Genomic DNA, 15126 nt, shown 5'->3' with positions numbered 1-15126 from the left:
AAAAAAAAAAAAAACCTTAACCAGTTATTTCCTACGTGCCTCCTGGAATAGTGACTAAAATCAACACTACAGCACTTCAGTCTCCGAAAAGACTGCAAAGCTGGGCAGTAATTCTAAAGTCCCTGAAACTGAGGTCACTGTGGAAGGCCCTAATAACAGTAATTCCCAAACCTCAGCTGTTCAAACCCCTACCCAGACGAATGGTTCTAATGTTCCTTTCAAGTCGAGGGAGAGAATTTTCCTTTGAGGCCTGGAACCCCAAAATCACGGACCTGAAGCAGAATATTGAAAACTTTTTCAATGAAAAATGCAGTGAAGCTCTTGGCCTTAAACAAGCTGTCAAAGTGCCATTTGCATTGTTTGAATCTTTCCCTGAAGATTTTTATGTGGAAGGCTTACCTGAGGGTGTACATTCCGAGGTTGGGGAAGATCCTTAGAAACAAAGCCAAGATTAAGTTCATCATTAAAAAACCAGAAATGTTTGAGATTGTGATTAAGGAGAGTATCACCTCCTCAAAGATCCCTCCACAAAAAAATAAATCCATCACCCAGTGTTAATATCACTGCAGCAGGTGTTGAAGATCCTAACATCATGCAGGTGACAATTCCAGATGATGATAATGAAAGATTGTCAAAAGTTGAAAAGGCTAAGGGAGCAAATGAATGACCTCTTCAGTTGGAAATTTGGCAAAGCAATAGACATGGGTTTCCTTGTGAAAGTTCCCTAAAGAAAATCACCATCAACCCTGGCTGCATGATGGTCAATGGCATGCCCCCGGAGGTGTCCTTCAAAGCACCCAGTTACCAGGAAATCAGCTCCATGAGGAGGATCTTAGACTCTGCAGAGTTTATCAAGTTCACAATCATTAGACCATTTCCAGGACTTGTGATTATAACCAGTTGGTTGATCAGAGTGAGTTGGAAGGCCAAGTGATACAAGAATCAGCTGATCCAAGCCAGTTGGAGGGTCCTGCAACAGAAGAAGTAAAGGACACTGATGGAAGCTCTTAGATCAAACAAGAACCAGGCCCAACATGATAGACCTCTTCCCTCCTAGGCTTAAAGTTTCAGTGTTTGAGAAGAACTTCCAGACCTGCTACTGTCCAAGCTGTGTAATATACTTGTATAACAGAAATATGTTCTTTACAAACCTTTTTTTTTTTTTTTTCTACTTTTAGATAGAAATATCTACTTTTTTAGCAGTTCTGTAAATTGAATTAAAGAGTAGCATGACTATGGATATGGAATGGCTGGTTTACTTGGTAATGTATTATAAGAATTTTACAGCAGTGCTGGAAAAATGACAGGAAACATGACAGGGATGAGTTAGCAGATTTCTTATGTCTCGGCAGAGATGTCAGTGTGGGTGTTCATTTTCCGATCAAATGAAGATCTCCCACTGGATTGTCCAATGAAGGAAACGATCATGAGAGCTCAGTCTTTTAGTTTTTTTGTTTTTTTTTTTCTATTTGAAAACCCTTTAAATGGCCCTTTGTTCATGACTCTCCATGGTTGAGTGAGCAGTTTGTATCTGTATATTTGGCTAACCCTTTCCTAAGAGATCTATCATGGTGCCTGTGTGTTTTTTTTTTTTTTTTTTTTAACCATACTTTAGACAACCATCTAGATCACTTAACAGTCAGTCAGAGGCCAGTTCCTCAGTGTGCACTCATAGATGAATACATAGACTCTCTTCCACTTTTACTTTTTCTCCAAATAAAATGCATGGTGTATGAGAAGTTTTTTTTTTTTTTTTTAAATCCATTGCTAAGTTTGAGCCCGTTGTTGCAGCCACACTGTCAATCCATCCCATTGACAGTCTTCCTTTTTTTTTCTGACCTCTACTTTACAAAACATTATGTCCTTTTCTGGGAGCTCTGGTGGCATAGTGCCTAAGGCATTTGACTACTAACCATAAGGCTGGTGGTTCAAACCCACCAGCCACTCCCCGGAAGGAAGGTTGGATAATCTATTTCCATAGTGATACTACCTCGGAAACCCAAGGAGGGGTCTCTATGAGCCAGATCTGACTCCACAGCAGTGAAGCAGTTACGTCCTTTTTCAAAAACTGGTTCCTCCTGATAACATGATTCTCAGGTCCTTCTTCCTAGTCTGTCTTAGCCTGGAAGTTCTGCTGAAACTTGTCCATTATTTGTGACCCTGATGATATTTGAAATATCATTGGCATAACTCCAGCATCACAGCAACATTCCCTTCACCACATTACAATAAACTGATGGAGAACGGTGGGTGTATGATTCTAAAAATCTAAAACCAAACCTACTGCCATCAAGTTGATTCCTACCCATAGCATCCTATAAGACAGAGTAGAACTGCCTCATAGTGTCCAAGATAGTAAATTTTTACAGAAGCAAACTGCCTCATCTTTCTCCCACCAAGCAGCTGGTAGGTTAAAACTGGAGAACTTTTGATTAACAGGTAACTGCCATAGCCACTAAGCCACCAGAGATCCTTTGAAGGTGTGACAGGCATGCAAATTTGTCATGTGTCAATTCCACTCCTTCTTCTATGTAGCATTAGCAAATAACTAAGGTAACACTAATTTTTACATCTTAAAGTTATATTTTATAAGAGTAATCACCTCTCATATAATGTTCAAAATTCTCAATGTCTTTTAATCAAAATTAGAGCCAACAGTTGAAGAAAACAGTTGTGTACAAATAGGTTTGATTAAATGGAAGAATTTCTAAAAATTGATGTTATGTCTAAAAGGAAAACAAACCAGAACAAAATAAAATATTGATTTTTTTTTCTTCTTTGATGTGTTTTTCCATCAGTGTTGTTTTCAGGTGCCATCAAGTAGGTTCAGATACATAATGACTCTATGTACAACAAAATGAAACATTGCCTGGCCCTGTCCCATTCTCACAATTGTTGCCATGCTTAATCCCATCGTTGCAGCCACTGTGTGATTCCATCTTGCAAGGAGTTTCTCCGTTTTTGCTGACCCTCCACTTCACCAAGCTTGATGTTCTTCTCCAGCGACTGGTCCTTCTGACAACATGATCAAAGTATGAGAGACAAAGTCTGGCCATTTTCTCTTTTAAAGAACATTCTGGCTGTATTTCCTCCAAGACAGATTTGGTCACTCTTCTGATAGTCTATGGTACATTCAATATTCTTTGCCAAAACCACAATAAAAATCCATCAATATTTCTTTGGTCTTCCTTTTTAATTGTCCAGCATGCACATGTATATGAGGCTATTGAAAACATTATGGTTTGGGTTAGATGCTCCTTAGTTTTCAAAAGGGTCATATTTACTCTTAAACACTTAAAAGAGGGTCTTTCTAGAAGATTTGTCCAATGAATTACAGAATTTGTTTTCTTGACTGCTGCTTCCACGGGCATTGGGCATTGATTGTAGATCTAAGTAAAATGAAATCCTTGACAACATCAGCCTTTTCTCTACTAATCATTATGTTGCCCATTGGTCCAGTTGTGAGGTGTTTTTTGTTTGTTTATTTTTTTATGTTGAGTTGTAATAAATACTGAAGGCTATAGCTTTTTATCTTCATCAATAAGTACTTCAAATCTTCTTCAGTGTCAGGAAGCAAAGTTGTGTCATTTTCATATCACAGGTAGTTAAAAGAGTCTTCCTCCAGTCCTGATGCTGAATTCTTCTTCATATAATCTAATTTCTTTATTTGCTCAGCATATGTATTGAATAAACATGGTGAAAGGATGTAGCCCTGATGCACACTTTTCCTGATTTTAAACCATGCAGTATTCCTTTGTTCTGTTTGAATGATTGTCACTTGGTCTATTTACAGGCTCTGGTGGCACAGTGCCTAAGGCATTTGACTGATAACTAGAAAGCTGGCAGTTCAAACTCACCAGTCACTCCTCAGAAGTAAGACTGGGTAATCTACTTCTGTAGAATTACCACCTCAGAAACCTAAGGAGGGGTCGCTATGAGTGAGACTGACTCGACGTTAGTGACTATTCTTTCCATGAGCACACAGAGAAAACAACAATCCTCACAACTGGACCTATAAGTACCATCAAAATAAATGGAGAAAAGATTGAAGTTAAAGATTTCATATTACTTGGATCCAAAATCAACACCCATGGAAGTAACAGTCAAAAAATCAGACATTGTATTGCACTGGGCAAACCTGCTGAAAAAGACCTCTTTAAAGTGCTGACTAACAACGATGTCACTCTGAAGACTAAGGTGCATCTAACACGATCCATAGTATTTTCAATCACCTTATGTGCATGTGGAAGCTGGACAATGAATAAGGAAGACTAAAGAAGAGTTGACACTTTGAGTTGTGGTCTTGGGGAAGAATACTGAAAATACCACGGACTGCCAGAAGAACTAACAAATCTGTCCTGAAATAAGTGCAGCTGGAATGCCCCTTGGAAGTGAGAATGGCCAGACTTCATCTCACCTATTTTGGTCATGTTGTCCGAAAGGACCATTTGCTGGAGAAGGAGATTACACTTGGTAAAGTGGAGAGTCAGCAAAAAAGGGGAGAGGCTAAATGAGATGGATTAGCACCATGGCTGCAACAACAGTCTCAAGTATAGCAAGGATTGTGAAAATGGCACACAACTGGGCAGTGTTTCCTTTTGTTGTACATAGCTTGCCTATGAGTTGGAGCTTGCTCAATGGCACCTAACAACAACAACAACATGAGCACAACTAAATGCTCTGGAATTCCCATTCTTCACAGTGTTATACATAATTTGTTATAATCCACACAATCACATGCCTTTGCATAGTCATTAAAACACAGGTAAACATCTTCCTGGTATTCTTTGCTGTTAACCAAGATCCATCTGACTTCAGCAATTATATCTCTCCTTTCATGTCCTTTTATGAATCCAGCTTTAATTTCTGACAATTCCCTGTCAATATACTCCTGCAGCCATCTTTGAATCACCTTCAGCAAAATTTTATTTGTGTGTAGTATTAATGATATAGTTCAATGATTTCCACATTCTGTTAGATCATATTTCTTTGGAATGAGCATAAATATGGATCTCTTCCAGTTGGTTGGCCCAGTAGCAGTCCTCCAAATTTTTTTTGGGAAGTGAGCACCTCCAGCATTGCATCCTTTTATAGAAACATCTCCGTGGGTGTTCCATCAATTCCCGGAGCCTTGTGTTTCACCAATTCCTTCACTGTAACTTGAACTTCTTCCTTCAATAGTTCTTGATCATAGGCTTATGAGTAATAGTTCTTGATCATAAGCTACTGCCTCACATGCTTGAATGTAGACAAATTCTTTTTGTACAGTGACTGTGTATATTCCTTCCATCTTTATTTGATATTTTTTATGCTTCCTGCATCATTCAATACAATATCATTAGAATTCTTCAATATTGCAACTTGAGGCTTGAATTTATTCTTCAATTGGGTCAGCTTGAGAAATGGTAGCTTTATGGAAAGGGGAACTTTACTGTTTGTGATTATAGAAACACTTTGTAGAATGATGAAAAATATCAATCTACTTTGAAAGTGAAAGTGAAAGTTTATCTTTAATTTGCTGATAAGCACCAGAGGAACTAAATGGTGTAAGTTATAGAAAATTCTTAAAGTTCAGACAAAAATGTAACGTTTTATCTATTTTTCTTGGAACATAAATGCTTTGGTAACAATATTCCTTTGTTTTCCCCCACAGAAAAAAGTAAGATGGATACAAAGAAAATAATAACCAGAAAAGGTATTAATAATAGGGGAAGTTGGCTCAAGTCCAGAAAAAAAAAAAAACATTTAATAATAAAGGACTGAACTAAAAACAATACCAAACAAATCTAAGTTATGTGGTTCCAACCTAATGGTCATTCTGAACCTTCTCATGATGCAAAGAATGAGTCATGATAAGCTAAATGAGTTATAATAAGATAATGAATTCTTATGATTACACATGAAATGTACATAACTCAAGAATCCCAAGTATTTATTAATTTGATTATGTTCTCTCTGAGCAAAATTTACTCTAATTAAAGTCAAAATCGACAGCATACAACAATAACAGCAACACAATTCACTAATTTATATCCATTGTTGTTGTTGTTATGTGCCATCAAGTCAGCCCCGATTCATAGTGACCCCTCCTTGGGTTGCCGAGGCAGTATCACTACGGAAGTAGATTGCCCAACCTTCCTTCTGAGGAGTGGCTGGTGGGTTTGAACCGCCAGCCTTCTGGTTAGCAGTCAAGTGCCTTAGGCACTACGCTACCAGAGCTCCAATTTATATCCATTAGCCTCAGAAACTCTAAAACTTAATGTGTTTGGACAAATGTATACTACTTTACAATACAAGACACTCTATGAGATAAATGAATTCTTCTTATTACTAATTTATACCCAAACTAGCAAAGTAATAGTGATTGAGTTTCCATCCTAAACAAATCTGCAGAACCTGTTAGCCAGATGTGCACAGTGAAAAGATCATATTATATTTTTGTCAAAGTACTAGGAAATCCTTACCAGTGAATAGAACCTTGGTGGTTTATACTACTTATTAGGGAATAAAGGTCAATGCCCCAGTTGAAAGAGTAGCCAATTGAACAATATGACTTAGTTCCCTGTGTAAATAAAATCTTATAAACAAAACAAGCCATTCATCATCTTTTTGCAAGAGGTTCAGCTCCCCAGTCAAATGAAATAAAGATCTTAAGCATTAAAATATGACTTGGGAAGAAAATACTTAAAATTAAAAAAAATATAGCTACTCAAGGACATAAGAAAGTGATTAAAGATTGTTTCTTTTTTGTTAATGGATTTTTATTTCAACATTTTTCAAATTTATAAATTGGTTGGGTCTAGTGAAATCATTTAAATCAAGTAATAGGAGATCCTGAATGAGTATTCATTATTTATTTCCAACTTTAAAAAAAAAAAAAAAAAGCACTAGAGTAATACTCTACAGATGAATAAAGTTAGATTAAATTTTATATATCTTTTGTTTGTAGATATCCCAAAATCTCTCTCCAATATTGCCTTTGGTAAATAAGATTTTTTTTTTCACACATAATTAACTGCCTTCATAGTAAAAGATGAACAAAAGAATACAAAGAAATTCCTTACCAAAACACATTGATTTATTAACTGCAGTTATTGCTTCCATGCTTATCCTTGTATAAGCCTTCTATAATTAGTATCATATATCATGTAGTAGTGTACCTTTTTTATTTTCTAATTACATGTTTTTACTGTGTCCTTATACATATTTAAGATTTTAAACATCTAAAGAAAAATACATAAATAGTATAGGAACTTATCCTTAGATTTTTCTCTCATCCATGACATGTGAATCTATCACTAAAATTTTCCTGTTTTACCTCCTTCATAGCTCTCTCAAATGTGCTTTGTCCTGTTCATCTCAACTCCACAGTTCCTTGTTTATGCTCATATCATCTCTCACCTAGAGTATTACAAGATTCTTTATCTGATGGGTGTCTCTTGCAGCAGTCACCACCTTAAACCCACTGTGCTCAGCTACTAGAGGGAACTACCTATTTTGTAGCATCTAAAATGACAGATTATAAATCACATTAATAATTATGAACCATCTAGAAAGTGAAAAACATACAGCCATATGATTATGAAATGTTCTAACCACATAGTTTGTTTATACTTAATGAAAGATAAATTTTTAAATTATTCTGACATATATATTTTATCATATGTATAAAATAGATACAAAAATAATTGATTATAGGATTCCTAAATCATCTTTATATTTATGGCTCAACTTTTCTGAATCACCTTTTATCTCAAAGTATTTGAGTTGGCGTTTTGCCATTCAGTGTTCTCTGTGCCATCAAGAGCTTTGGCAGTATAGTATTTTCTGAAATAATGTTTCAGTTCTGTAGTTTAGATTTACTTTTGATTACAAACACTCAATCTTCAAGTCTCAACACATGAACACTGCTCCTTTGAGCTTACCACAGGTGTCAATGAGTTTGCAACCAACAACCAAGATACATATCTTTTCCTATAGTGGCCCTCAAATGGCTTGTTAGTTAACCTAGTTCAAATTAATGGAATTACTTTTAAAATTTTAACTATGGTTCTTATTTAATTGTTCCCAAAACATCAGCATTCAAAACATCTATGTGCATATATGTCTTCCCAAGTACTGAAAGAATACTTTATATTCCTTCATAATTCTTGCTTCATAAATAATTTTAATTCCACCTGCACTTCACATTATATTACTGTTAATGTTGTTGTTGTTGTTAAGTGCTGTCGAGTTGGACCCGACTCACAGGGACCCCACTTTGGGTTTCCGAGGCAGTATCACTATGGAAGTAGATTGGCCAAACTTCCTTCTGAGATTATTGTTAACAGATATGATAAAACAAATATTTTTTAAGGGTACAGAGATATAATTCAAACAAAATAAACTATAATGCTTAAAGCACATCATTTTATAAATTTTATATATGTATATACCCATTACACCATCACTACAATCAAGGTAACGACCATATCCATTACTCCCAAGTTTCTTCATGCCCTTTGTAATTTCATCCTCTAATACATTTCTAACCCACATACAACCCCACTGCTATGCCAATGTAACCACTGATCTACTTTGTCACTATACATGAGTTTGTAATTTCTATAATTTTATATAAATGGAATCTTGTAGACATACATTTTTTTTTTTGATCAGGCTTATTTGACACTGCATCATTATTTTGTGATTCATTGATTATTGTTGTGTATATCCAGAGTTCTTTCCTTTTTTCATTACTAAGTACACTCACTCCTCACTTACTGACAGGGTTTATTTCCAAAGGCAGTCAGCCGCAGGGATCCAGGTGAGGAGAGAGAACCCAGGCACACCCAAAGCAGCAGGGTGGGAGAGCAGGAGAAAGGGGATTAAAAGGCCCAGGAACCAAGACAAAGGAGCAGTCAGCTTCAGGGATCCAGGTGAGGAGAGAGAACCCAGGCATGCCCAAAGCAGCAGGACAGGAGAGTGGGTGAAAGGGGATTAAAAGCCAGGAACCCAGACAGAGGAGCAGTCAGCCGCAGGGATCCTGATGAGGAGAGAGAACTCATGCATGCCCAAAGCAGTAGGGTGGGAGAGCAGGAGAAAGGGGATTAAAAGGCACAGAAACCAAGACAGAGGAGCAGTCAGCGGCAGGGGTCCAGGTGAGGAGAGAGAACCCAGGCAAGGCCAAAGCAGCAGGGCAAGATAGCAGGAGAAAGGGGATTAAAAGTCCCAGGAACCTGGACAGAGGAGCAGTCAGCTGCAGGGACCCAGGGAAGGGTGGTACAAGAGGTTTCCAACAGGGAGACAAAATTGTCTGTCATTTTGTCCTACTGTGGTGATGTGTTGATGTGAGTTTTGAGGCTGAATTACTGGTGTTTCAAATCCAGCGGGATGCACATGGTGCACAAGTATCAGCCCAGCTTACAGACTGAGACAGACTAGGAAGAAGAGGCCATCCACTTCTCAAAGATTTGGCCAGGGAAAACCTTATGAATAGCAAAGAAACATTGTCTGATACATTACCGTGCAACTTTATGAATAGTCCAGTTAGGTTAGAAGGCTCTCAACATAGGACTGGGAAAGAGCTGCATCATATGAGTAAACCCAGCCTTAGTAATATGGATAAGGTAAAGCTTTTGAGACCTCCATTTGCTGATGTGGCAACACTCAAATTGAAGAGAAACAACTGTAGATATCAATTAATCATCGGAGCATGGAATATATGAAGTATGAATCTTGGAAAATTGTAAGTTGTCAAAAATGAAATGGAATGCATAAAGATCGATATCCTTGGCATTACTGAGCTGAAATGGACTGGTTTTGGCCATTTTGAATCAGACAACCATATGATCTACTATGCTGGGAATGACACGTTGAAGAGGAATGGCGTGACATTCATCATCACAAAGGATGTTTCAAGATCTGTCCTAAAGTACAAGGATGTCAGTGATAAGATAATATCCATATGCCTACAAGGAAGATTCATTAATATGACTATTATTCAAATTTATGACTCAACCACCAAAGCCAAAGATGAGGAAACTGAAAAATTTTATCAACTTCTGCAGTCTGAAATTGACCGAACATGCAATAGGATGTGTTAATTATCACTGATGAGTGGAATGCAAAAGTTGGGAACAAAGAAGAATCACTGGTAGTTGGAAAATCTGGCCATGGTGACAGAAATAATAATGCTGAAACTCACATGGTAGAATTTTGCAATACCAATGACTTGTTCATTGAAAACACCTTTTTTCAACAACACAAATGTCAGCTCTACACGTGCACTTCATCAAATGGAACATACAGGAATCAGATTGACTACATCTGTGGCAAGAGGCAGTGGAGAAGCTCAATATCTTCAGCCAAAACCAGACCAGGAACTGATTGTGGAACAGACCATCAACTGCTCATATGCAAGTTCAACTTGAAGTTGAAGTCAATTAAAATAAGTCCAAGAAAGCCAAAATATGATCTTAAATATATCCCTCCTGAATTTAGGGCTCATCTAAAGAATAGGTTTGATGCACTGAACACCAACGACAGAAAACCAGAAGAATTGTGGGAGGATATCTAGAACATTATCCATGAAGAAAGCAAGAGATCACTAAAAAGATGAGAAAAGAAGAGAAGACCAAAATGGATAACAGAAGAGACTCTGAAACTTGCCCTTAAGTGGAGAGAAGCTAAACCCAATGAAAGAAATGACAAGATAAGAGAGCTGAACAGAAGATTTCAAAGAGAAGCTAGAGCAGACAAAACCAATTACTATAATGAAATGTGCAAAGACCTGGAGTCTGAAATCAAGAGGGAAGAACACACTCAGCATTTCTCAAGCTGAAAGAATTGAAGAAAAAATGTAAGCCTCGAGTTGTAATATTGAGAGATTCTATGGGCAAAATATTGAATGATGCAGGGAAGCATCAAGAGAAGATGGCAGGAATATACATAATCACTGTTCCAAAAAGAACTGGTCGATCTTCATCCATTTCAGGAAGTGGCATATGATCTAGAAGCAATGCTACTGAAGGAGGAATTCAAAGCTGCAATGAAAGAATTGGCAAAGAACAAGGCTCCAGGAATGGATGGAATACCGATTGAGATATTTCAACAAACAGATGCCCCATTGGAGGCACTCACTCGGTTATGCCAAGAGATTTGGAAGACAGCCACCTGGCCAACTGACAAAGAGATCCATATTTGTACCCATTCCAAAGAAAGGGGATCCCACAGAATGTGGAAATTATAGAACAATATCATTAATATCGTACACAATTAAAATCTTACTGAAGATAATTAAAAAACATTTGCAGCAGTATGTTGACAGAGAACATCCAGAGGTGCAAGCTGGATTCAGAAGAGGACGTGAAACAGGAGATATCACAGCTGTTGTCAGATGGATCTTGGCTCAAGGCAAAGAATACCAGAAAGATGTTTACTTGTGTTTTATTGACTATGCAAAGGCATTTGATTGTGTGGATCATGACAAATTATGGATAACATTGAGGAGAATGGGAATTCCTGAGCACTTGATTGTACTCATGAGGAACCTATACCTTGACCAGGAGGCCGTCATTCGAATGGAACAAGAGGACACTGCATGGTTTAAAATCAAGAAGGAAATGTATCAGGGTTGTATTCTTTCCCACACTTATTCAATCTCTATGCTGAGCAAATAATCCGAGAAGCAGACTATATGAAGAAAAACGTGGTATCAGGATTGGAGGAAGAATCATTAACAACCTGAGATATGCAGAAAATACAACTTTCCCTGCTGAAAGTGAGGATGACTTGAGGCACTTACTGATAAATGTTGAAGAATAGAGTCTGCAGTATGGATTATGTCTCAATATAGAGAAAAAAAAAGTCCTCACAACTGGACCAATGAGCAGCATCACAATAAATGTACAGATGATTGAGGTTGTCAAAGAATTCACATTGCTTGGTTCTACAATTGATGTCAATGGAAGCAGCAGCCAGGACATTAGACAATGTGTAGCACTGGGAAGATCAACCGTTAAGGAATTGTTTCAAGTGCTGAGGAGCAAAGAGATCTTTGAGGACTAAGGTGCACCTGACACAAGTCATGATGTTTCCAATCGCCTCATATGCATGTGAGAGCTGGATAATGAATAAGGAAGACCGAAGAAGAGTTGGTGATTTTGAGATGTGGTGCTAGCAAAGAATGCTGAATGTACCATGGACTGCTAAAAGAACTAACAGATCTGTCCTGGAGGAAGTGCACCCGAAATGCTCCTTGGAAGCGAGAATGGCCTGACTTCATCTCACCTATATTGGTCATGTTGTCAGAAGGGACCATTCCCTGGAGAAGGATGTCATGCTTGGTAGGGTGGAGGATCAACGAAAGAGGGGGAGGCCTTCAATAAGATAGACTGACACGATGGCTGTGATGATGATGGGCTCAAGTGATGATCAAGGGATCATGGAACTGGCACTGGATTGGGCAGTGTTTCGTTCTGCTGTGCATTCGGTTGCTATGAGTCGGAAACAACTTGATGGCACCTAACAACAACAAGAACAGTTCCAAAGACCAGTTGGTTACATGAGTATTGACATTAAGTGATAACGGAGGATTACCACATGAGATCACAAAATTGGGGGTAACTATATCATTACATAATTGCCAAATTATATCATTACATAACTGCCAAACCACTGAGAATCATGGCCCAGCCAAGTTAACAAATAACCTTAACCATGACATCCTGTGTTACTCTTGCCTCACACCATGGCATTCATTACTGCCAGATGTACCTGATTAATAAGCAAAATAGTTGGTCAGTAGGTTTTTTACTATTGTCATAAATGGGAAATATTGAATAAACAGATAATTGATAGGAAAGGAGTAGCTGTAGTATTCCAATTATGGCAATACCATATTTTGTTTAGACATCCATATGCTGTTTACACTTTGGGGAAATTTTATTGCAAATAAAAATTCTATAAACATCCATTTAAAAGTCCTTATATGGATATATTCTTTCATTCCTTTTTTAATTTCTCATTGAATCTAAAAATAGAATGGTTGAGTCATACTTTTGGTGTATGGTTAACTTTTTAAGAAACCATGTATTGTATTCTAAAGTGATTACAACATTTTGCATTCCCACCAACAGAGTTTCAGTTTCTCAACATGCTCACTAACAACTATTATGGTCAATCTTCTTAATTGTATTCATTTTAATAGGTCACTCCGTGCTAGTGAAGTTGGTTGCAGTTTTGGAAGATTAGGCTATCTACTTTCGTAGTGATACCACCTTGGAAACTCAAGGAGGGGTCATTATGAGTCGAATCTGACTTGATGGCAGTGAGCTTGCTTTTTGTTTGGTAATAATCAGGATCTTTTCATGTGCTAATATTTCTTCTTCGACCTTCCATCACTTTGTTGTACTGTGATGTCTTGAGTGTTGCTGTAATACTAGAAACTATGCCACTTTCAAATATCAGCAGGGCACCTGTGATGGACAGTCAGCACAGCTTCCAGACTAAGACAAGGAAGAAAGGCCTGGAGATATACTTCTAAATATTATGCAAAGAAAACTTTATGGATCACAACAGAACAATGTCCAACACTTTTGCTTTGGGTACATAATCAGGAGGGATCAATCACTAAAGGAAGGCATAGTTTAGTCAAGTAAAAGTTCATCGAAAGCAAAGGACTACTAGTGAGATGCATTGGAACAATAGTTGCGTAGATGGACTTCAACATAACACTGATCATGAGGATGACACAGGAATGGGCAATGTTTTTTTTTTTTTTTTTTTTTTTTGTTGTATATAAGGTGGCTATGGGTTGGAGACTTGATGGCAGCTATCTCTCTCTCTCTCTCTCTCTCTCTCTATCATCTACCTACCTATCTATCCATCCATTTATCATCTCTATAAATATTCCTTAATAAAGTATCAGTTAAAATCTTTTCCCTAATTTTTAATTGTCTTATATGATTTGTTTGTTTTGCTGCTGTTGTTTGTTTTCTTTGAAATATTCTGGATATGTGATTTGTAGGTATGTGATTTGCAAATATTTTCTCCCAGTCTCTGTTATGTCTACTCTCACTTGTAAAAATATCTTTTGAAGGGAATAAATCTTTAATTTTGATCAAGTTCAATTTATCATTTCTTTAAAATAATATATTATTTTTTAAATTAATGGATTATGTTTTATTGTCTCAAGGTTACAAAGATATTTATGTATTCTCCTAGAAGCTTATTTTTAAATTATTATTTTAATATCAGGTCTGTGATTCACTTTGAGTAAATTTTATTATATGGTGCAAGGTATGGATCCAAGTTCAGTATTTTTTTTTTTTTTTTTGCAAATTTATATTTTGTTTACAGAACCACTTGTTGATTAAAAAAATCTTTTCTCCACTGAATAATCTTTACAATTTTTGTTGAACATTAATTGTCATATGATAGATGCATTTTGGGACTCTCTATTCTGTCATTGATCTATCTGTCTATTGTGAGGCTGATACAACTATCTTTATTTCAGTAGCTTTATGATAATCCCTAAAGTCAGACAATGTCTTCTAACTTTGCTGTTTCTCAATTATCAGTTTGGTTATTTTAGATACTATATATTTCCATATAAATTTGAAGAATAGCTTATCAATTTCTATGCATAAATCTGCTTGGATTTTGTTGGATAAGTTAATTTGTGGAGAATTATCATGTGCACTATATTGAGTCTTCCAACCCATAAACAGAGTGTACGTCTTCATTTATTTAGGTCTTTAATATCACTCAGCAATGTTTTATAGTTATCCATGTGTGGATCTTTCAGATATTATGTTAGATTTCTCCCAAAGCATTTAATGTATCTGATGTTTTTTATAAATGGCATTTTTAAAATTTCACAGTTTGTTGCAGTTAATAGAATTATGACTGACTTTAGTATATTGATCATGTATTCTATAACCTTGCTTTATACACATTAGTTTTGATAGATTTTGGTAGATTTCACAGGATTTTCTATATATAAGATACTTTAATCTGTTAGTAAAATTTTACATTTCTTTTACAGTAAGGATGTCTTTTTATTCCTTGATTGCACTGACCCGAAGCTGTAAAATAATGATGAGTAGAAGTGGTGACAGCTAACATCTTTGTTTTGTTCCTTAT

The 15126-nt window shown here is 36.7% G+C and overlaps 1 pseudogene; it reads left to right on the top strand.

The window, feature by feature from the left end:
• Positions 1-1038, top strand: part of LOC103211604 — a 7164-nt pseudogene extending 6126 nt beyond the window's left edge.
• The last annotated feature ends 14088 nt before the right edge of the window (positions 1039-15126 follow it).

The sequence above is a fragment of the Orycteropus afer genome, unplaced genomic scaffold, assembly GCF_000298275.1.
Source record: "Orycteropus afer afer isolate SDZICR_OR568_19922 unplaced genomic scaffold, OryAfe1.0 scaffold00764, whole genome shotgun sequence".
NCBI classification, from domain to species: Eukaryota; Metazoa; Chordata; class Mammalia; order Tubulidentata; family Orycteropodidae; genus Orycteropus; species Orycteropus afer.
This window is presented reverse-complemented; position numbering and strand designations above follow the sequence as displayed.